Source organism: Chrysoperla carnea, chromosome 3 (genome assembly GCF_905475395.1).
Source record: "Chrysoperla carnea chromosome 3, inChrCarn1.1, whole genome shotgun sequence".
Classification (NCBI taxonomy): domain Eukaryota; kingdom Metazoa; phylum Arthropoda; class Insecta; order Neuroptera; family Chrysopidae; genus Chrysoperla; species Chrysoperla carnea.
Genome location: NC_058339.1, coordinates 77,906,299 through 77,931,110, shown reverse-complemented (window position 1 = coordinate 77,931,110; position 24,812 = coordinate 77,906,299). Strand labels below are relative to the sequence as shown.

The window sequence follows — 24,812 nt, the reverse complement described above, 5'->3', positions numbered from 1 at the left end:
TTTTATGGGGTACATCACGTACCTACTGTCATTAGATTGTACTTAGTTTGACGGGTTGCTTTAATAGTCAATTTAAATCCGAAAAATTAAGAGATAGAAAAACATTTTTTCGAAAATCGTTAGCTTTCGGAAGAAATACGACTTACAAATATATCATTATTGCATTTAATGGAAAGAAAATACAAAAGTTATCAAGGACAATAAAGGTCATTCTTCTGTGTTAATAACTTTTAAGACCAGATTAATTTTCAAGATCATTTGTAGATCAAGGTTAAATGACCTTGAAACTAGAATTTCAAGTCAAAGTCATGGGTACAGGCGAATGACCTCTATTGCCTTTGACAATTTTTGGCTAAAGCGTGTTTTCTTTCGATTAAATGCACTAATGATTTAGTTTTAAATCGCATTTCCTACGAAAGATAATGATTTTCGAAAAAATGTTTTAAATTAAAAATGTTACTTTTTATGAGGATCAGCTTTCTAATTTAAAGTGTTATTCCATCTCTTATCTTTTTGGATCTAAATGGACTATTAAAGCAGCCCGGTAAACTAGGTCTAATCTGATGTCAGATCATGAAGAAGCCCCTCATCAAGCTCTAAAACTTTTGAAGTTTTTTTTTAATGGTTAACTACAAATAGAGCTATTGGCCATAATATATTATAATGATCCACTCTGTACACACCAATAAAAACAACGAACTACATAATGATTGATCGGAGAAATTGAATTTTAATCCAATATCCGAATAACTTAATTCAAATTTCGTTTCTCGGAATATTCTTTAAAAAAATAATAGTCATGATTGTTACCAGAGACCCAATTTTGAATTATTTTACTCGAAAATTTTACTCAGTTTGTAAACTGCACATTGAAATACTTTTCATACTTGATCTTTAATCGATTTGGTTGTGCCAGTTGTTTTGCTTTTCGAGGTCATTTGTTCCTATCTATAGCAACAATAAAAAACTTCTGATATTAGGACAAACTCAATTTTTATCGACTTCCTCAGTGTGACTCCCCCTTTATAAACATTTGCTCCTTCATATCAAGCGCAAATTTCGAATAACGCTTTAAGTCTCCTCAATCTTTTAAGGTGTCTTCAATCCATTGCGTCGGTTTAGCTTCTTTAGAGTCATGAGACCCTACTCATGGATTTCTTAGTAAATACCTCAAATATTTATAAAATTCAAATTTTGTGAACTTTTGAAAGTGCAAATAATGCCTATTTGTAATTTGCCACTATTTACTTCAAGGCAAATAAATCTGTTTATGTTAAATAAAAATTTTCAATATTGAAAAATAATTAAAATTCAATAAAATTAGTGGTAATAAAATGATCTTTAAAATAAAAGTGGTATGCATATTCTAAATAAAGATAGTGACGTAACAATATGTCCTCGATATGTTGATTATTACATATTTATAATATCCAGAAAGTGAAAAGAATATATTAAAAGAATGCAGTTAATTTAAGTGTAGTTAACATTACACTGTATGTTGTTGTCACAAAAATGGTAAACACTTCTTACAAACTGAAGCTGAAGTGTTGGTTCTCTTTATTATTAAATACTTTTATTAATAAGCTGTAAGTTGTTCAATATGTGTACTGGACATATGACTTGACTACCTATTCAATTATTAAGCGATCAAAATGAGTTGATACCTTCAATCTTAATATCACGCAATAGCAGTAGTTGATGGCTCAGAGGCTTGTTTTTAAATCGGATGTCATATTCTTTATTTATTTAAGGTTAAAATGGCCCCAAAAACTCAGCTCATTTGACGATTAGATGTGTATTTTACGAAATATCTCTAGAATCGCTGCAAAATTACAGTTTTTCGTACAAAATTTTAAGCGAATTTTCTAAAATTAGTTACCCAATTGTTAAATGAACCCGATTTTTTTTCTTTTGCAGACAGAATTACTCTATACACTTAGTTTAGTCAAAATCGAAAACAAATTTTTCCTCGATATTTTCCTTAAGAAAACTGCAAAAATTTTGGAAAATTTTCGATTTGAATAAAAATTATTTTCTAAAGTAATTATGACCCATAAAATTTAAAAATATGGTCGTTTTGCAGATTTAACCAGTAGTGTTTGTGATATTATTCACTAAAATCGTATTTTGCCCATATTTCGGAACAGTTTAAATACGATCTAAAACGGTTGGACCACTAAATTATGAAAACCCGTCCGCTTAGAAGGGCTTCATAGTAAAAATCATCGCGTTATAGCTTCCACCTCTCTTGCTCTCGCTTATTCTCCCTCTATTACACTCGAAATAAGGGTAGGTGTTGTTTTATACAGGTAAAATATATATTGTACAAATTTCAACTTTTTTCAAAATGTTGTATGTCTTGATTCAGAACAGGTGACTATGAATTATATATCGTGACTTAAAAAATAATTAATATTGTATCTTTGTAATAAGAAAAATGCCAAAATTCGACAAAATTTTCTTCTGATAACAAACCATTTTCTAAAGTACTTTGTGACCCTTAAAATAAAAAAGTTCGAGTGGTTTTGAAAATTTAACGAATATTTTTTGTAATATTCACTCAAATCTTATATGCTGGCTCGTATATCTAGCAAAAATTCGTATATCCCGGAGCAGTTCCAATCGATATTTAGAAACATGTCATGCAATCGCAAAATAAACCAAATTTTCAAATCTTATTTAGGGTTATCAGAACCCCAAGAAACATAAAGTCCTGCTCATTAGATAAGTATTTTTAAAGATATCTCGAGAGTCGCTCTGAAATGAAACTTTTCGTTCAAGATTTTAAGCGAAATTTCAAAATTATCCTAATTTTTTTTTTTTGGATCAAAATTACCCTACATACTCAGTTTTGACATATTCTGAGGTATATTTTTTTGTGTGTCTAATCTCTGTAATACTAGTGCAATAAATTATTCAACATCTATATCACGTGACAAGAACATCACAAGTGCAGTCACCTGGCTTAACAGACTTAAAAACCTGTATATTCAAAATATGCATCATTTGGCACCCCAAATTTTAATTGTGTTTTCAAAACATCAAATAAAATTACATAATATCTTTTTTTAATATTCGGTACTAAAATTTTGTAACTGAAACTAAGCGTGAAATAACAGCTGAAATAAATTTTTATAATGTGTAAACAAACAATAAAATTTTATTGAAAAACAAAATCATTTTGATCAGACAATAAAAAAAATTTTATTAAAAATACAAAATCAAATATTGAGTGGGTGCTATTTATTTGGGTGGGTAGAGAAGAAACATCATTCTGCTGCTGTGGTCTAACTAACAAACTCACACTACCATGGTTATTGTTGCCTAGTGGGTCGATCTTTATCCAAACGTCCTTCACGCTCTCAAGCACACCCAAATAAATTGTAAGAAATAATATTTATATGAATTATTTTGAGAAAGTAAATCTTTTTATTTGATTTAATTATAATTGAAAAGAAATTCTTAAAGAAATTGGAAGTTTATTAATAATAATTATTTTTTCAATTTGTTACAGATCTCAAAAGGTTGGTGTTTTCATCTTTCAAGCGTAAAATGTTTCTCTAAAATATGAACAGGTTTTTATATTCTTTTGTTTTTGATTGTATTTAATTTATTATTGTTTCGAAATAGAAATTTTTGGTTTGCAATTTTCTCGCAAGGATCATTTTTTACAAGAGACTAATGAGGTAAAATTTGAATAATATGCTATTTGAAAAATCAGATTAAATTTTCGAATTTGTCCAGTTTGAAACTCTTTGGGTAGTACGAGTACCAAGGCCAGTTTAGCCTTGTGGTTGAAATTATTTGTACCTTATTTTCAAGTTTGATGAAATTTTTTTTCGATATCTGCCTTAGTTTTCGAAATATCTAAAGCTAAATAATTAAACAAAATTTTCAATTTCCGATATTTTGAAAATTACTCCAGATATCGAAAAATTTTATGCTTACTTTTCGTCTTATATTGTCAAGTTATAACATAACTAGCCATCAAAATTGAAAAATTATATTTTTTGTGTCCCCACTGCCGTACTAATACATCCTTAATTAGTCGGACACAACGGGTTTTTTGTTTTCAATAATTAATTAAGGTTTTAACCTTAATCTAAATAGTTTCTTTTTAAATTTCCAACTAGTTTTGGAGAAATCAATGAAAACATATCATCCATCCACCGCTTTTTCATAAGATCAATGTTAAATATGCCTACTTTTTAAGTCATTTATTTATTTAAATAATCGGGCAACTCTTCCTAAAATTTACAAAATTAATTTAGCCTTAGTCCAACTTCATAAAAAAAATCATGCCTTTTATCCAAAATTGCCCCAGTGCTCGTGCATCCTTAATGTTACTTGAGCTATCTCAAACGTTATGTCAATTTTTTGTGTCATCCTTAAATTATCTTATCAATCTTCATTTGAGATGATATTTGACACATTCTATGCAAAGAATATTTGTAAACTCATACTGTCAACTCGTCATACTGTGAACTCGTCAAGAAAACGAGTTCGTATTTTGGGTTTTGAAAATGAAATATTTATTTTTTGCAAAAAGTGCAGGAAAACTTTTATATCATTCATTGTCTTGCCGAATGAGATCTATAAAATCAAGTCCAGTATTTTTGATTAAATCAAATCGAAAATAAACAGCTAAATATAATCCATATTGTTGAGATTCTATTCAAATGTTAATTTTTCTAGAAAAGCTTACCTGAATTGCAGTGGAAGAAATAATATATTACGACCATACGCCAGGGTATCCAAAATTGTGACCATTGTTTGTATATTTTTTTTATCCCCTATCACATTCTTCTCAACCGCATATATTTCTGAAAAGAGTTAAAGATTTTCTGCACTTACGCCAAGGCATCCAACGTTCTGACCGTGGATTGAAGCCACAAAAATGGCTACTCCTGGAGTTTAATGCGGTCGAGAACAAGATTCAGAAAAATAATTTTTGTAAACAAAAAACCTGGGTCTCATTATTCGATTAACACACTGTATTTACGTACAAAATGATTAAATTTTATAACATAATCAACATTTTCTGGGCATGATAATTAATGATGTTACTAAAATTATATTTTGAGAAAATATAAATTGAAAATATACATACACTAAAAAAAAATATATAATGAAGGAAATATTCTCATAATGTTTGTATTGCGCTCGGTGTGTATTAAAAAGATATTTTCGGTATCGCCCCGTCTATTAATAGCGAACCAAAGTTTGTATGTATGCTGCCGTGTGTTGACGCGTCGTTTTTTGCATTTAATTTTAAACATTTACTATGTGTAAAAACTGTACAGACAGCCACTAATCATGGTTATGTTGCGTTTGCCAACATAATAGTTTCCTTGCCAACTAATATTTTCTTCTAGGTGCAAAATTTTATAGTTCGTTTTCTTTATATCATGTATGTTTTGAAGTTGGTAGGGAATAAACTGGGACCTTTTTTAATTTTATATTTTTGCTAGTTGCAAGAGTATATCAAAAATTTAATTTTATATTTTGGTGTCATATTTTGGTATCATATTTTGGCTCAATCCCAGCCACTTTAGAACTCCTTCCTCCTAGTGACCAGCAACAAGACCAAAACAAGGCTAATTTGACTGTCTTTATGTTACACACTTAGCTTGAGCTTTACTCTGTGTCTTTCACATTGGTCTTGGTTTTTTTGTAATTAACTGCTTCTGTCTAGCATACTTGATAATGTATTTTGATTTTGATCAATACACGTATGCAAGACCAAACAAGACTTACAAGACCAAGCCCAGTGAGTAAGACAAAAAAGATCTACTCATTATACTTAATTCGATAAACAATTACGTTGGTTTTGGTCTTGATCTCGCTCATCACTACTTCCTACTACCATGTAGCCTACCGTATCCTTTACTTTGACAGCCACCGCCGCGTTGGATGGGATGTAGTTTTTTTATTATCAACTTAAGAAGACAATTTCCATTTTCAGTTAAGAAACTAAAAACAAATTTTTTTGGTTAAATACCCGCTCCCCGTGGTGCTTTGGTTAATTCCAACTTGCTAAGCCTATAAAAATCGTACCCTATATGACTACAAGTCACACGTAAAGAATTGTTAGCAAACTAAAATTCAAACTCGTTTTCAACCATTGTTTGAAACTTATCAAATTTCGAGAAGCTTCGAGAATTACAAAGCTTAGCTTCATTGCCACCCCTATCCTCACGTAGCCCAGCGTACCCCCTTGTTAAGTTAACTTAACTTAGTTAAACTTTGACCTAACATTGCGGTCCAAAGATTAGGAGAATCTGTGGACAAATAATTGTCAACTCATTCTTCAGTATATTTCCTTGTGATACATTTCCTTGAAATAACTAGATGTACAAGGAAATGTTTTTTAAATAATTTTATGAGAAAATTATGAAACGTGAAAAGAACAATTGATTATTAAACTAAATAGATGATAATCTGTACCTTGTGCTAAATTAGTTAATTACGTACAAAGAAAATTATACTAATTAAAAAAAATTCACTGTTTATTTCTAGGAAGGTTGTTAAACACAATACATCTTTAATTAGGAAAAATATACATGCGTTTTTTAATGCGTGATGAACATGCTTTGTTCTAGTGACTTGCAAAAAAAAATTTACCTCCATATAAAAATCAAAAAGTAAATGAGTTTAGTCCTTGTTTGTCTTCATTAATTCAGATCAAAGATAAAATTATCATAGAGTGCGTGATGAATCTGAATTTGTACAAATTTTTAAGTAAATAAATATATATTATTAATGGAATAATTACGAAATACTGATAAGACCAAAGACATATCAACCCCGTACGCCTCTTTACAAAGTGCAAACGGTCTGGACAATAATAAAAACAAACAAATGAGTAGTATTTTTATACCATGTATATATGAAATATATCAAGCTACACTAAGCTTAGTCCCATGTTTGTAACGCTTAAAAATATTGATGACGAACAAAATTTTGTGTTCTAGGTGCTCATTAAATCACCTAATTAGTCCATTTACGGTTGTCTGTCAACACGATAACTCAAAAAAGAAAAAAAAATATCAAGCTGAAATTATAATAGCGTGATCAGGACATAAAAAGTTAGGTCGAATTGGTAAATGAGCAATATAGGTCAATTGGGTCATTAGAGATAGAACAAAAGTTTAAATGTTCCCAATAAAAAAATAAACAACTTTTGTTTGAAACATTTTTTTCGTAAACATCACTGTTTATCCGCGAGAGCGCAAATTATATAATATGTATTATATGGGAATATCAGTTATATATGTGTGTCATCTTTATGGCTATCTTTCTTTACTTATATGACGTAAAAAACAAACGATTGCATAATCAACACTATCTATACATGGTATTTACACAATTACCTCAGTCAATTATTTGTTTTCACTTGTTTTAAATAAAATTAATTCATATCAACCAACACAGAAAACACTTGAAACGATAAAAAATATTATTCAATTCGACCTAAAAAGATAACAAGTTTAAAAGTTGTAAAAAAAAAATATTATTAATTTTTATTTTAATAAATAAATATACGAGGTCTTTTTTTATATTACAATAAAATTATTACGTGTTGAAATGCATTATGATAGGGTAAATTCCATCAAATTATAAGTCATCAGAAATTTAGAAAATCCATTGGTTAGGTGTATTTAATGTACATGATTACAAGTTTCAAAAAAGTTTCAATTCGTCGTATCGGATTTTTATCATGTATTGACCTTAATTTTTGTAAAGTTTCTAACATAATTGATCCAACCAATTAATTCTAATCAAGAATGAAATTTAAAGGGTATAATTTTTTAATGTAACTAAATTACATAATGTAACGAAATTCGTTCTTTATGTATATTCGCACCGTGCGTGAGTTTTATTGGAGGCGTTTCCATGGTAACGATACACTTCTTTAATTATAGAATTGTATGGATACATATATAATTGTATGGATTGCATTTATGACTGCATGATTGCATGTTTGTATGGATTGCATTGAAAATTTAATATTATTGTCTCACAAATTTAAATAAATAATTATGATAATTTACATTTGAAAAATAATATTTGTCCAATTTGATTTCTTATTTTTACAAAGTTTAATTAATTAGTGTTTTTCACTAATTTTAATTTGACATCTATAACATAAACATGTAAAGAATTGCAAATTAGTCATAACAACCTCCTTTTTCACTTTAAGCGCTGGCATCCCTACCATGACTACGCACACAACGAATACATTCCAAATATTTTTTAAAAGTAAACAAAATTTAATTTACCTAAATTAGAATCTTTGTGGTCTACTTAATATAATGCGTTTACTGTTTACATTTTAATGTGATAATTATAGACATTTTAACAACAGAAAGATGATCGTGCTAGCTACAGTACTGCTGCTGGATGGATGGATCTTACCAAAAACAAAACTAAAAAAACCTCACACAGTGAATAAAAATGATGAACACACATTTTTTTTGTTGTATTTTTTTGCTTTTTAATTACTCAAACGTTTTTACTGTGTTAATAATTATGTGCTTTAATATTTGTAAACATAACACTAATATCGTGTTAAATAGATTAATAGTTATTTTCAATAGTGATGTTACCAACATGCGTTAGTTTTTCTTTCAATTTCTTACTTCTTTAAACAGAATGTATAACATTTTCGCCCTTGGAAATTTTCTAAATTCCAAATTTTTACCCGTAAATTTAAAATGATATTCGCTATCAAAGTTAAAATTTTTTGATCGGGTTAAATGTACCAGTTGCCTATAACTAACACTAAATCATATCAGATTTTGTTCAAAAACAAATAAATAATACCTGAATTTATGACAAATTTGGTACCAAGAAAACCGGTTCTAGCCCGTATATGTATACATACGATGTCTAAGTATTATTTACAGTTACACGTCTGTTATACAAAGTGTGTGTATATAGCAGCATGTTATTAACTTGGCTAAAACGGGCATGATACCTTAATATAAAGTGTGTCGCATTTAAGATGAAGATACCCTCATATTTTCGTTGTTAATAAGAATATCAATTTCAAATTTTGCACTATCGAGGTGATGGGTTACATTTATTAAGATACTTAACCTAAATCTGAACTTTAAACTCAGCACTACAAATTGACAAATAGAACCAATTCTTTACATTTTGCCTAGCGTCAATGATTATTAGAGATATCGAAAAAAAATTATTATAAAAAGTTCCTTAGAATATTTTCTTATAACCATAAACCGATTTTCATGATATAATTCGCAATTTTAATTTTTTCATTATTCTGGTCCACACTCAAAATGTTTACAAGTTTATTCAAATATTTGAATACGAAACACTAGTAAATTATCAATTTGTCCAGTTGTTTCATTCCATAGCACACCAGTTATAAAATTAAAAAATAAACTTCTATCCACTCTTCGTTTCTTCTAAACTCGACTCGAATGCATTTTTACTGTTTACTCGTTACTACACTATAATACAGTTAATGTATCATTCTTCATCTGGAAATAACTACAGTTTACTGAGTTTACTATACAAACATTTAAAAATGTATTTCTGTTTTGATGACTCAGCTATTAAAATTTAAAAACAAAACATACAAAAAAAACTTCAAATATTTTAAAATTTTAATAACAAATATAAATTTAATATCACAGCACAGTAGGATCACAGCCCCGTCGTCACTTGTGTACGTAACATAGGACATGTAAAAACTTTTTATTTATGACGGAAGTAAAAACTAAATTTATATTTGACTCTTTGAAAAAAAAATTGGTTGCATTAAGTAAATTTTTATTATATAATTTGAGAATGTATGCATTTTTTGAAAATTTATTTATAATTTGTTGATTCACTAACTGAATTTTTAAAAAGAATTTCTTTTAATCCTCTTAAAAGTTTTACAACTTGTTAATCATAGACCGTAATTCATTTTTGATTTCATTTGATTTATGATTAATAGTCCAGTGCACTTACATAAATCGTAGAGGTGTGACTCAAAAGTTTGGACACTAGATTTTTTTATTTATTCATTCGATAGGGGGTTTTTTGGAGACCTTAAATCTGATTTTTCGTATTCGGGAAATTAACCCTTTTGCCGCCATCTTGGAAAATGACTTTCTTTACGTTTTGGCCTATATCTTGGGTTCTATTCATTTAACTTTGATGATTATTTATTAATTGTGTTTATCATCTCTTCAAATTTTCAATTTTGTTGCATGCGATTATAAAATACTTCTTAGTGAATTATACAATTTCTAACGCGGATCTAAAAACTTTCATCCCGCTGTGCTAAACGAAGTTGCCGCTTTCCGCCTTCGCCGGGCAGAAAAATAGTATACACACCACGGGAGCAAGTAAAGAATGTTTCAGATCTCATGTTTGACAATGAAAATGAGATCTGAGAGATTCTTTACTTTTTTCTCCCTAAATGTGTAATCTATTATTTTGGACGGGGCAATATGCAATTTTGATTAGAATTTAGATTTTATGCTAATATTTTTTCGTTTGCTTCGCTGCCTATTGACACAGGACCTTTCGGTTATTTTGAAGAAAGAAAATACGTTCCTAAGTGACCACTGAAGACATTGCTCAGCAAACTATTCATCCTAAAGTACCGTAAATAACCCAGTACTTTAAATAATCCAAAGCCCGTATTTCAGGCATAAATTTAATATTTTTTTTTAACAAATTTAAACAAGTAATTATAATAATTTACATTTAAAAAATATTATTTATACAGTGCAACAAGATTAATTAATTTTTATTTTCAATAATTTTAATTTGACATTTTCTATAATATTTACTTGTAAACAATTGAAAATCAGTCATAATAACCTTCCTCTAAAACCAAAAATATGCACTGGAAGCGTGGGTGTTGATCTGATTCTCTTTATTATACGCACAGATTCAATAGGTATAAGTACTAGGAACGTCGAGAGAAAATTGAGATCGATTGCATTTACTGTGTTATGCACATTACTAGCATCCCCGTAATTTCAAGTTTCATTTCGGTATTGCTAGAAATTTAATACGATTTGGGTTTTATAATTCAAGAAAGAAAGAAATTTCCGATATTCAATTGTCTTTAACTTATCTTTTGAAAATGATGTTACCTCTCGTACCATAAGTCGTAAATCATAGCATTGAAGTTTCTCCGATCCTATTAAAATAATCATATATTTTGAAACAAATTATTGAAAACACATCAACAGGCTCTTGGACATTGTGAAAAACAACAAGAATCCATAATAATGCTTCATAAAAAAATACTTTCTAATTAACTTAAGATCATAAAAATGGTACAAAGTATTCTGATTCGGATAATAATAGAAATGAATAATTTTTATTTTTAATATCATAAGTTCCCATTAAAATAATAAAATTATATGATAGTGAAAATGGTTTGATATCTTTTTTTTTGTGCAATGTTTAATGATTCATTGTTGAAAAATAATAAAACTTCAATGTAGATTAAATCAACTGAAAAATATTAATTTAAAAGTAATTAAAATGAATGTTTAAACAAAATGAATTAACAATATGAAAAGTCATTGAAACCGGAACACTTAAATTTATACCAGTGGTGTTTTCATAAAACAATAATGCTCCTTAATTTATTTTGGTGAAACCCATGATCACGATAGATGTGTATAGATATATTCTTATACAAGTTTAAATTTTCAGATTATTTTCTTTTTGATATTTTAAATTCGTAGAAAAAAAAATTTATTTTGATGTAATTCATCTGGTAAACTTATTTACAGTGATGAGACATTCTGGCGACTACGATTCCATATCTAGTACCTCATTTCTATTTATTTTATTCTGTCTTTATTTTTATATTCGAACGCCATATGTATTTGGTAAATCATTTGCGTCCATCACTTTTTCAGAATCCTCCCTTCTCATTTTCTGCAAATTAAATTTTGTGCAATCAACCTTCGATAAGAAGTGAATTTATCCAAACTTCTTCAAGATCTTTTTCATTGAATGAAAATTAAAAATCAAATAACAATCATTAATCAACAATTTTTTTTGTTTCCTTTGTGAAACCTAATCAAATTATTCAAAAATCTCGTTTCAATTTATTTTATTGGCGATTAAATTTTTTTGATAACATGCAAAAACTATTTTTAGTAGTTTTTCATTGACATTGAGATCGTTATAAAAATTTTATTTGTAATAAATTTTGTATGTAATTTTTTTAATAATTAACAAAAAAATATTTTGGAAACTTTTCAAATTTTTTTATTTTTTGAACATTATTTTTTCAAAATTATGTGTTAAACAAAGTTATATTATTGATAATAATTTTTATAGAAATTCTGAAGAAAAATACTTCGTTGAAATTTTAATTGAGGAAATGAAAATAATTTTTAGGGAAAGTAAGAAATTAAATTTCAAATTCCTGCATTTTTGTGATCTTAAAATTTATTTGATATATAGCTAGAAAAATTCTAACATATGCCGTTTTATTAAAAACATTTGACCTATGAAAAATGTTTAAACGGAGAAAACTATGCTCGTTTTAGGAATAATTAGGCTACTAGTACAGGAAAAATAGCATATTTTGGCGGCAAAATATGTATCACAATGAAACTTGGCTTATTAAGTTTATCTTGGCATTAGAAATGAAGATCTGCCATCTGTATAAGAAAAAATTATTTTTTAAATTGCCTCCCTGCTCATACCCCCTGGGAGTTGATATTACTCCTTAAATTTAGTTGGACTCGGTAGATCTTCATTTCTAGGGCCAAGATCAGGTTAATTAACAAAGTTACATTGTGGTACATATTTTGCCGCCAAACTGTCAAATATTTAGTCTTACTTTACCTGTACTATTCGCACCGTGCGTGAGTTTTATAGGAGACGTTTCCATGGTAACGATACACTACTTTAATTATAGAATTGTTAGGATGCATTTATAATTATATGGATTGCATTTATAACTGACATTGAAAATTTAATATTATTGTCTCACAAATTTAAATAAATAATTATCATAACTTATATTTGAAAAATAATATTTGTGCAATTTGATTCCTTATTTTCACAATTTTTAATGCATTAAGTTTAATTAATTAGTGTTTTTCAATAATTTTAATTTGACGTTTTCTATAAAATTAACATGTAAAGAACTGTTAATTAGTCATAACAGCCTTCTTTACCTCCAAAATTTTTCACTGGAAGCGCTGACTTCGATTTTATTGTCCCTACCATCACTACGCACACAACGAATACCTAAAAGGTTTACTTTATAATACCATACCTTTTTTTATATTATTTTTATCCAGTTTATATTTTTCGAAATATTAAAGGAATTATTAAATTAATATTTTCACGTAACAGGAAGAATTTATTCGTTATTTTACAGTTGCCTAATTTCTGAAATAAATTTTTTAATGTATCATCTTTGACAGAAGTTCAAATTAATACAAATGCGATACTGTTCAAAAAAATAATTCCGAACATCATTAAAGTCAAAAAATTTCAACATAAAATTAAGAAACATTGTAGATTGTAATGATTTTGGCACACGATTTAACAAATGTTTTAAAATAAAGAACGTTCAAATGTTATTATTACATGACTTGTAATTGTAAAAAGTTATTTTTAATGGAAAAATGAATGAAAATGTATATTTTTACTTTAAATAGTCTTAAAAATAGAGTCACTTTATTTGATGAGAAAACAAGACGTAACGGCGGGACTGCGGGAGTTAAGTATGTACATACGAGTACTTACGTTTGATTCTACTTTTAAATATTATTATTTTAATTTTACAAAGAGTACTTTGACATTTAAATTTTTATTATGATATCTATTTTTGGCAAGCATTTCATTGCAACTGTTTATAGACAGAGTGGTCCACATAATATATTACAAAAGGGAAATGACCATCGAAAAATTTATTGAATTATTATGGAAATTAAGATAATCTACGAACTATATACCAAAAAAATTTTGGAAATTGTCCAATAATAAAGTGGATTTCTGTGTTGTTTTTGTTTTTAATTTTAATATTCCTAGTTTAGCCAAACCACAAATGCACTTTTTATGAATTTTGAATTTTTTCAGTGCACTTAAAAAGTTGCAATGGAATTCAAAATTTTTTCAATCTGGAATTTTGGAATATGTAGGGTTACGAAAACTCCAAAGAATAGGGACAGATACTAAAGTATCTGATAATAATCAATTGTCGTAAGATCCATAACTAGTACGTTATTTACAATACTGTGCGGTGTAAAAACTTTGGCGGCGCTACTTACATTAGTAAATAGTAAGTTCAACTCGACAGTATGGTTTAAGCCCCATACTAAATTGTTTATCAATACGCATTATTGAACTGCGATCCTATTCAGTATAGGTGTAAACGCTATGTTTGTTGCCACACTGCTCGTCACTCTATTATTTTTAATATATTCTGTCATTTTAATAAATATTGCTGGTATGCCATTAGTAGCATCAGTGACATTACAGTGTTGAATAGTACTATTCGCCAGGAGTTGCTCATGTTCCGATACATTTAATGGTTAAATCATGTTTAAAATTTTATAGCAAATCAAAATCATGGAAACCATACTTACAATATTGCGTTCACGCCTATCTATACTTACATAGCGATATAAGCAAAAAATTTCTTACCTGGGCATTCCATTGTATGGGTAATTCTCGAGATATCGCCGAAAAAGGTAGCCCGCTGAAAAATCTTTCCAAAATATATAGGGTTTTACAGAAGATTTTCGGCGATATTACACAAAATATTCAATCGATCGTCAAATCAACCCGTACCTATGGTAATTTTGACATTATCTGATCATTTGATTTGTTGCAGATTTCTCGATGTTCCAAACTTTGATGCATTTGCCTTGCAAAATCAGAGAAAAGTTTGATCAAATATACTAGAAAATCGGAAATGAACAGAGAAATTTTAACTTTTGATCATTTTGACCACCTTGTTTACGCCTTTTTTTAGACCAGCCGGTGTAAATAAAACGAACAAAATGTTTTAAATATCTATGTTTATTGACGTTCATACTAAACTAAATAAATGTTTACCTGTGTATTGTTTTTGCTGTTCGATGTCGTACATCATCGATGCATAAATAACATTGTTCTTGTATTTATAAAACATCAAAATAAATTCAAGTAGCCAATTAAAAAGTATCTCATAATATTCATTTACGTCAATTTATTACACATATTTTTAATAGGCACCTACTCTTTTGGATAATGAAGTGAAATTTTAATTTAGGGCAGTCACGTTTATGATGTGCAGTTTGAACTGTTAGAAGATCGTCATTCTGTTGAGAATTGTATTAGTTAGAGAGCTGTCCATACGATTTACTGATGGTCATGGTAACTGCCTGCTGAACCTTAAATATGCTAGTACCTAGGTAATGTTTCAAATCGCCCTGTATGGTTCCGCGAATTTCTAGATGGAATATTCCCCCCTCCCCAGGTGGAGGTTTAAAAAATTGTCACTAATTGATGGTTCTGAAAACTTTCTGCTTGTTTGATAATTCATTAGATGTGATTCTAAACAGTCATCCTGTAATGTTTGAGCACAAAAAGTGGTGCCAATCTGGAGTTAAGCCGAAAAACCGAAACTGTCACTAAGTGAGGGTTGTGGAAACGGTCTGCTTGTTTGACAGTTCATTCTATGTGATTGTGAACAGTCATCTTGCAAAGTTTTATCCCAGCAAGTGGTTCAATCCGGAGTTAAAACGGAAAAATCGACATTTTTGTTTTTTTCGGCATAGCTCCGTACTTATTGGGACCACTTGATTGGTATCCTAATTGAAGTTCAATCATCTCAAATATTTTGTAAAAGTATTAAGGACACTCTAACATAAATTATATCACTAAGTTAAACGAATACCATTATATTGTCTACTATATTAAAGTCTGGTGATTCCATACAATTAACTGTCATGAAAATGTCAAACGTATATGATTATATTTTATAAATAAAATATGATTTATTTAAAACGATTCTCAATTTAGTTAGAGAAACGAATATATATAAGATGTCGCAGTGGAAGTCTTTGGATCGGACGGGATATGGCGCGCAATTTCAAATGGAAATCACTAAACTTATATTAGTTGTGTGAGGTTGGCCCTACTGTTTGGGCGACTTAAGTGACATTAGATATTGAACAATACGCATCGCATGTCGACGATTGGATCAGAAAAAAAGTAAGTAATTTCAATTAAATTCAAAAAATTCTGTTTATTTAATTTTTTTTTTGTAAAATTCCCTTCAATTATTTCCACTATTCACAATTATAATTCTATTTTTATTTTATATCAAATGTACAGTATACAAAAATAAACACTTAGCATAATTTATTTTGACACCTAACCTAAGAATTTTGTATTTGAAAAAAAATTAAAAAAAATTTAATACTCGTTTAAAAAGGGGACATACGTTAGTACTAACATTGACAACAGTGGTTCCTGGTGAATTTGCTTCCAAATTAAAGCGCATACAGGCATTTATTATATTATTTTTCGTTGAATAAAAATATGTATGTATATTCGGACAAGAGCCATTTGCCGTAACAGCACGGGCGAGGTGTATGGGTCTTCGATTCAATTTAGATCGTCTTCGCCACCACCTAGCGCCGCGAAATGGAGAGTGGCTGACCCTTGTCGTTAATAGGCGGCTATTGGCCAGCACCAAATTGACAAGGGCCACTCGACAGCTTGACTAATAGATCCACCAGGAATCACCACGCATTAAAAAAAACTTAACTAATATTATTTCCTAAATTTAAAATGTTTGTTAAAACCTCCAACCTTTTATTAACGTCACTTTTCCCATTTATTTTAGATTATGTCCTTTGGTAGGCAAATTAATTGATAAGGAGGAAAAAGATAAATACAACTTACATAGTCATTCATGAATGGAACCGGGGTTGAACAACCGGACGGCCAGGAGAGAACGCAGCAGCACACAGCGGAATCACTGGGTGATCCTCGAGGTATACCAGATTTTCTTCCATAATTTGTGTTGATCGAATCGGCCTGCATGCGGTGGTGTTGCCGCTGATGGGCGATGTTGAGTTTCCAAACAACAAAAGATGAAATAACCATGCGGTCGTCCACTCGAAACTTGTATCAGCAGGTACTCCACGTGAATATTTATCGTTTTTATTTTAATTTGTTTTTGTTTTATTGTTCCTATTTAATCATTCGTTGTCGATTCATTAACTATAACACGATGTTGGTCCAGTTTTAATTTATGTTCGATTTTATTTTATTTGTTTAATGATCGTCGTCGATTGGTTAATTTTAATCCACCACGAATGAATATATTCCGAGCTCTTAACTTGCTCGATGCAAAGGTTGAAGTAAAAGTACTTCTTTTTTTTTATCAAGAAGACCATCAGGTCACTTGTTGTTTTTGTTTTATTAGTGCCTGGTGCCGCCGTGATCCAATCACGACCTTTCGCGCCGTGTTTACCGCTTGCGATGCTGCGTGCGATTCTCTGTTTGTGCGTCGTGTGCCTGGCCATCCGGGTATCCACTTTCGGCCATTTTTTTATTTTTATGATTTGTAATGAAAAAAAAATTGTATTTTAATTTTAAATAAATTTTAAATAGTTTACTGACATTTTGTTTTTTTTTTTGTTTTTTTTTTTTTGTTCGGTGGGTATAATGTAGCCTAAGCCGAACTCCTTGTGTGAAACCAAAATATGAGTATCGTCTCATCCACCCCCACTGGCTAAAATGCTACGGCATTTCCTCTACTCTTTCATTATAGGGCTTAACGCTTCAATGTGGGCTTTATATCGCGTACGAGTTGTCTACGCACTCGAGCTCACATGAGATTGGTGACGTGGTAAAGGGACATTATTATGTTTCTGATGGCTTTGGGGACGGAAATTCGTCTTAGGCGATGTTTCCCCACGAGTTTCACCAGGAGGTCAGATTTGAGGGCATATCCTGTGACATCTTCCCCAGATTCAATTCTGGAGAGGATGAGTCTATGCTCTTCATCTTCCTCCTGATGTTTTCGCAGAGAGGCACGGCTTTGGGGACGGAAATTTTCTTAGGCGATGCTTCCCCACGAGTTCCACCAGGACGTCAGATTTGAGGGCATAACCTATGACATCCTCTCCAGATTCAATTCTGGAGAGGATGAGTCTATGCTTTTCATCTTCTTCCTGATGTTTTCGCAGAGAGGCAAGGCTTTGGGGCACTTCGTCCAAAAGGTGAAATTTAGCGTCATCAGAAGGTGATAGGGTTTCTAAAGGTTTTTTTTTGTTTTTGGAGGTTTTGTAATGACCCTGAGCGTGGGGCGATTGGAGAATATTTCGGCTTAGACTACATAACCACTCACCCATATTTATTAATTGGTTCTCCATGGCCTGAAGACGGTGTTGGATGTCAGCACTAAGTTCGGTTTGGGTTCTTATAGGGTTAAACACACGTGATGGAGGAGATTGATGTGTCGAAGTTGGTGGGGCTGTTGACGTTGAGGATGTGGTGGCTGTTGTGGATGTCGATGTTGAAGGCGCCGTCGTGAAATCGAGCCGTGGAAGTTGGTTGACTACTGTAGTTGGCGGCGGTGCGACGGGTACTGACATTGTTGTTGGCGGCGTTGTGAAGCCCGGAGAAGTCACCTCGGGTTGTGGATTACAGCTGGTGGTGGGTGTGAATATGCGTCCGCTCCTGGTGCCCGGCATGTTAGACTCCACGATTGTTCAACGATTATATGTAAGTGTTATAGAAAACAGAAAAAGATTTGTAGAAATAAGCTTAATTAAAGTTAACAAAAAATATTGAAAAAAATTAAATTTATAGGATTATACGATTAATAGTTGTTTATTTTCAAGTTGTCTTAGATAACGCCGATTGAAAATTACGCCATTTACCAAACGCTCTGTTACCATAAAACGATTCTCAATTTAGTTAGAGAAACGAATATATATAAGATGTCGCAGTGGAAGTCTTTGGATCGGACGGGATATGGCGCGCAATTTCAAATGGAAATCACTAAACTTATATTAGTTGTGTGAGGTTGGCCCTACTGTTTGGGCGACTTAAGTGACATTAGATATTGAACAATACGCATCGCATGTCGACGATTGGATCAGAAAAAAAGTAAGTAATTTCAATTAAATTCAAAAAATTCTGTTTATTTAATTTTTTTTTTGTAAAATTCCCTTCAATTATTTCCACTATTCACAATTATAATTCTATTTTTATTTTATATCAAATGTACAGTATACAAAAATAAACACTTAGCATAATTTATTTTGACACCTAACCTAAGAATTTTGTATTTGAAAAAAAATTAAAAAAAATTTAATACTCGTTTAAAAAGGGGACATACGTTAGTACTAACATTGACAACAGTGGTTCCTGGTGAATTTGCTTCCAAATTAAAGCGCATACAGGCATTTATTATATTATTTTTCGTTGAATAAAAATATGTATGTATATTCGGACAAGAGCCATTTGCCGTAACAGCACGGGCGAGGTGTATGGGTCTTCGATTCAATTTAGATCGTCTTCGCCACCACCTAGCGCCGCGAAATGGAGAGTGGCTGACCCTTGTCGTTAATAGGCGGCTATTGGCCAGCACCAAATTGACAAGGGCCACTCGACAGCTTGACTAATAGATCCACCAGGAATCACCACGCATTAAAAAAAACTTAACTAATATTATTTCCTAAATTTAAAATGTTTGTTAAAACCTCCAACCTTTTATTAACGTCACTTTTCCCATTTATTTTAGATTATGTCCTTTGGTAGGCAAATTAATTGATAAGGAGGAAAAAGATAAATACAACTTACATAGTCATTCATGAATGGAACCGGGGTTGAACAACCGGACGGCCAGGAGAGAACGCAGCAGCACACAGCGGAATCACTGGGTGATCCTCGAGGTATACCAGATTTTCTTCCATAATTTGTGTTGATCGAATCGGCCTGCATGCGGTGGTGTTGCCGCTGATGGGCGATGTTGAGTTTCCAAACAACAAAAGATGAAATAACCATGCGGTCGTCCACTCGAAACTTGTATCAGCAGGTACTCCACGTGAATATTTATCGTTTTTATTTTAATTTGTTTTTGTTTTATTGTTCCTATTTAATCATTCGTTGTCGATTCATTAACTATAACACGATGTTGGTCCAGTTTTAATTTATGTTCGATTTTATTTTATTTGTTTAATGATCGTCGTCGATTGGTTAATTTTAATCCACCACGAATGAATATATTCCGAGCTCTTAACTTGCTCGATGCAAAGGTTGAAGTAAAAGTACTTCTTTTTTTTTATCAAGAAGACCATCAGGTCACTTGTTGTTTTTGTTTTATTAGTGCCTGGTGCCGCCGTGATCCAATCACGACCTTTCGCGCCGTGTTTACCGCTTGCGATGCTGCGTGCGATTCTCTGTTTGTGCGTCGTGTGCCTGGCCATCCGGGTATCCACTTTCGGCCATTTTTTTATTTTTATGATTTGTAATGAAAAAAAAATTGTATTTTAATTTTAAATAAATTTTAAATAGTTTACTGACATTTTGTTTTTTTTTTTGTTTTTTTTTTTTTGTTCGGTGGGTATAATGTAGCCTAAGCCGAACTCCTTGTGTGAAACCAAAATATGAGTATCGTCTCATATTAAATAGTATTATAAATAAATAAATATAATAAGTTTTAGCATAGATTTCATAAAATGTATGTTAAAGTTAAATTACAAATTAAAATTTATCAATTTTGTTATTTTTAAAATAATATACAAGTTTTTTATGATTTATTACAATTTTGAAGTAGAGCTTGTAATTTATTGGCAAAAATAATATATTCATTTAAAACTTCACAATAATGACAGGAAAATAATGATGCCAAATTCATTTATTACAGCTTGCAGTGGTTCAATTACTTACAATAATACTATTTAAAAATAATATCGATTTTTTGATTATTTATACTTTTTCATTAAGAATCTAGGTATTTTATTCAACACTTTAAATGCGGGAAAATTCGGAGAATGTACTCCGACATTGTTATAAATACCATTCAGTACACTGTCGTTAAAAAAAAAGAGAAAACTCAAAAACTTGAAGGACGCTCCCAAAAAATCACGTTTTCTTGGTATCATCTTTATTTAAATCGTAGACGTTCTTATTAATATCCTTTCTAAGCAGGTAAATTTTTTAATACCCCTTACGGGACTAAATTTTTAGATTTGAGCTGTTAAATTTTGCGTTTTTAACATATAAATCCTATATTGAAGTGTTTTTAAAAGGTATGCTTTAAAACAGAGATAATTTTCTTAAGAATTATTTGCAAAAATTAATATTCATTAGTTAAAAGCACGAAAAATCTTTAAAGAAAATTATAACTACTAGTATTCGTTTTTCCATAAAATATATTTAAAGTGATGAAATGGCATTTATGTATTATTTCTTTCTCAAAATCCTTAGACATCAATATTACAAAAACTGTAGTCTATATCGAAAAATTTTGCTCTTAATTTTGCTCTAATTTTCCCAAGTTCTATCAGAATCCACTATCAATATTTGAAAAGTAATTCTCAAATATTTTCATAAACTTTTTATTTTGGTCAAATCCTGATATAGACGAAGAAAAATTCAAAACAAAACTAACCAATTTTCCTTTTTTATAAATTTGAATTTAAACTGCGCGCGTTTGTTTTTCATTATGAATTCCTTCCGAACGACCCATCAGTCAACAAGGAATATTATTTGCACGTTATGCGTCATTTGCGTAACGCTATCCGCCTAAAAAGGCCGGAATTGTGGAAAGACAATTTATGGTTTTTACACCACGATAATGCACTCATAATTCGTTATCATTTCGTCAAAAACTCAACACATCTCGTTCCGCAACCACCGCATTCACCCGATCTGGCGCCGTGCTGTTCAGCAAGATCAAAAGACCGCTACGGGGAACCGTTTTGATACTATAGGAAAGAAAGTGACTACAACCAGTGTTTCGAAAATTGGAAAATCGGTTGGCGTAAGTGCATTGCATCGAGGGGATTACTTTGAAGAGGATGAAATTGATTTAGAAGAATAAATAAAAAATTTTCAAAATAAATACAATGTCACCTTATTTTTTTGGGCTTGGGCACAGAGTATAATTACCATTTATTTAAATCATAATTTACGATTTTAATGTCCTACTTTTAGAGAATAACTATATGATTGCTAATAAACGAGAAAACGATTTAATGTTGTAGTGGTTACTACATTCCATAAATTAAAACTGTACCTTTTGTTTCATTCATTATTCATTATTTTTGCTGAAATTACGCAGCTCTTGCGTGTCGAATATTTTAAAATTTAAATTTGCATGCAAAAAAATTCCATTTTTGTCAACAAATTTTAACAATAGAAAAAAAACACAATATTTCATGCTATTTAAAATGAACAATAGCCAATTTAATAAAAATTAATATCACTGTTGATTTCTGTGTGAAATTAGATTAACTGGTTTTGAGTTAATCTTGTTTAGTGTGGTTCGGTCTTAAGAAAGTAAAAGTGTTTTTTTAGTTGTTGTAATCGCATTAAAAGAGAAGTGTTCGAACAAATTAATTTTTATTTGTACGTCAAGGTGAACACACAAATAAATTGAAAATTTATTGTAATAATTTCAAAAAATTTAATATGATTATTGTTTTGATAATTATTAATTATGATTTTTGTAATTATAAAATTTTTTTCTGTTTATTATTTATAATTTTATTTGCCTTCAGTTATATTTAAAATGATTTTATCTTGCTATTTTATTTATTAATCATAAATAAAATATGTAACCGCTAGGGAAATTTATTTTGTGTGTGTGTGTGTGTATTTATAATGTCAATACTGTCATGTTGTTTGACGTTTTAATTAGTCCAATTGCATTTCCTAAACAATATATGTATTAACACTTGGAAATAGTCTCACCGCTAGCGAATATTTTTTTAAATTAATTACAGTCTATTTAGTGGTGGATTTAAGGGGTGGCAAAGGAGAAGTTGCCCACTGGTCCTTCGAAATAAAGTACCACAAGCAGGACTAGAGTGCTTTTACGAAGACTAAAATAGAAAAGGGAAAAAAGACGAATTTGTATAAAAGAGGGAGGGGGGGAGTTCATGAACGAAGGCTAAAAAAAGAGGGGAAATACAAATATTTATGAAAGGACGCCGTAAAGGGGGCACCAAGTGCATTAATGAAGACTAAAATAACGGCCCCATTTATAGATTTAGCCCACAGGGCTTTTTTTCTTAAATCCACTGAGTATATTGAAAATTTGTATATCATGTTTTCATACTATCTGAGGAGGACATGTAGAGTTTAAACTTTTTGTACATAATTTCAAAATATGTACACTAACATTTTGACTAAAATTCAATCAAATTTTATGGTCCGATTGCCATTTTCGTCTCTAAAACATTAGTGAATTTTAAAGAGCAAAGAATTCCAGTTATATTCATATCGGTTTTAAATATGAATGAAATAAATAGTATTTTTTAGAAACTGTTCCCTTCGTTAATTTTACCCTGATACACGTGAAAATCTGTTTATAATTAATTGTGTGAAGTATGACGCATTTCATTTGCTCTTGTTGTTTACTAAAAATATATTTTTGATAAATTTATTAGTGGATAATAAATGTTCAATATTATCGTAATTTTTTTTTAGTGTGCCAAGAATTTTGATTATCAAATAAATCATTCAGATACAGTGTGTTTCAGCAACTACAATTCAATCTCAGAGATGAATTGTGAACAAGTATTGAAAAATACGTGAAATGGAAGCTGGCCGAGCAAAGGAAAATTGTTGAAAATTCAATCAATTTCATGTAAATCTTTTTGGTAAAAAAAATAAAAATAAAGCCTTGAAGTGTTGCAGGCACAAAAGTGTAAGGGTCTGATTTTTACAAGCTGTTGGCTCGATTTTCCAAGCGCTTCCACCATATTTGATATGCATATGTTTTTAGTTTTAATTAAAAAATATTTTTATGAACCAGGTTTATTGTACTAAAAAGTAGAAAATAATTTTTCTTATAAGTTACTCGTACATACATTAATATTGATAAAAACTTGAGGCGCTTCGAATCTTCCTTGATATTTTTAATTGAGCGCTTCCAGCTTTTATAAATAGTCATATGTATGATGACTAATAAGAAAAATAATTTTTACTTTTTAGTACAATATAAGCTTGCCCCCAAAAAGGCATTTTTTTAAATTTTTCTTTAATTTCATTTTTTGAAAGCTGCTTGAAAATATAAAACTTCGAACTGAAAAGGAGTGTAATATTTTCTGTTTCATTGCAGTAATACACAAAACTAGCTCAACCCGTGAGAAATTCAGCTCCCATAGTTATCGTAACTCGTGCTACCCTGTACCCCCGTGGCTAAAAACAACAAAATAACAAATTTCGTAGAAAAGTGGTGCAAAAAGTCCTTAAATTAATATTAGGAGAACATGTATTACAAATATTAATTATATCTAGAGTAGAATCTAGACTTCTAAAATCTTAGGAGAACATCTGTTAAAACTGACATGTTTGCCTAATAAACTTATTATTCAAATTTGTTCAAATTATTTGTCTAGCGTGTTTTTCCCTAAGCGGTATACTTTGAGAACGTGAGTATATTTTTCATCAAATCTAGGCATAATAAGCTTGAAAATGAGGGGTGAATTATGGAATTTGATAAAGGAATAAAGAAGATAAAAGTATGACAGAAAAAGACTTGCTAGAGTAATAATATATATAATTCTAACAATATTATGCATTTGACCAAAATCAATTATTCTATTCGACCTAGTAAATTTTTC

The 24,812-nt window shown here is 30.3% G+C and overlaps 2 long non-coding RNA genes across 2 annotated transcripts; both read left to right on the top strand.

The window, feature by feature from the left end:
* Positions 1–16,106: 16,106 nt before the first annotated feature.
* On the top strand, positions 16,107–17,627 carry LOC123294490. Its single transcript, XR_006535104.1, has 3 exons — positions 16,107–16,209; positions 16,847–17,140; positions 17,432–17,627. It is a non-coding gene; the product is annotated as an uncharacterized LOC123294490 (long non-coding RNA).
* Positions 17,628–18,974: 1,347 nt separating this feature from the next.
* LOC123294488 lies at positions 18,975–20,540 on the top strand. The gene is made up of 3 exons (XR_006535103.1): positions 18,975–19,122; positions 19,760–20,053; positions 20,345–20,540. It is a non-coding gene; the product is annotated as an uncharacterized LOC123294488 (long non-coding RNA).
* Positions 20,541–24,812: the final 4,272 nt, after the last annotated feature.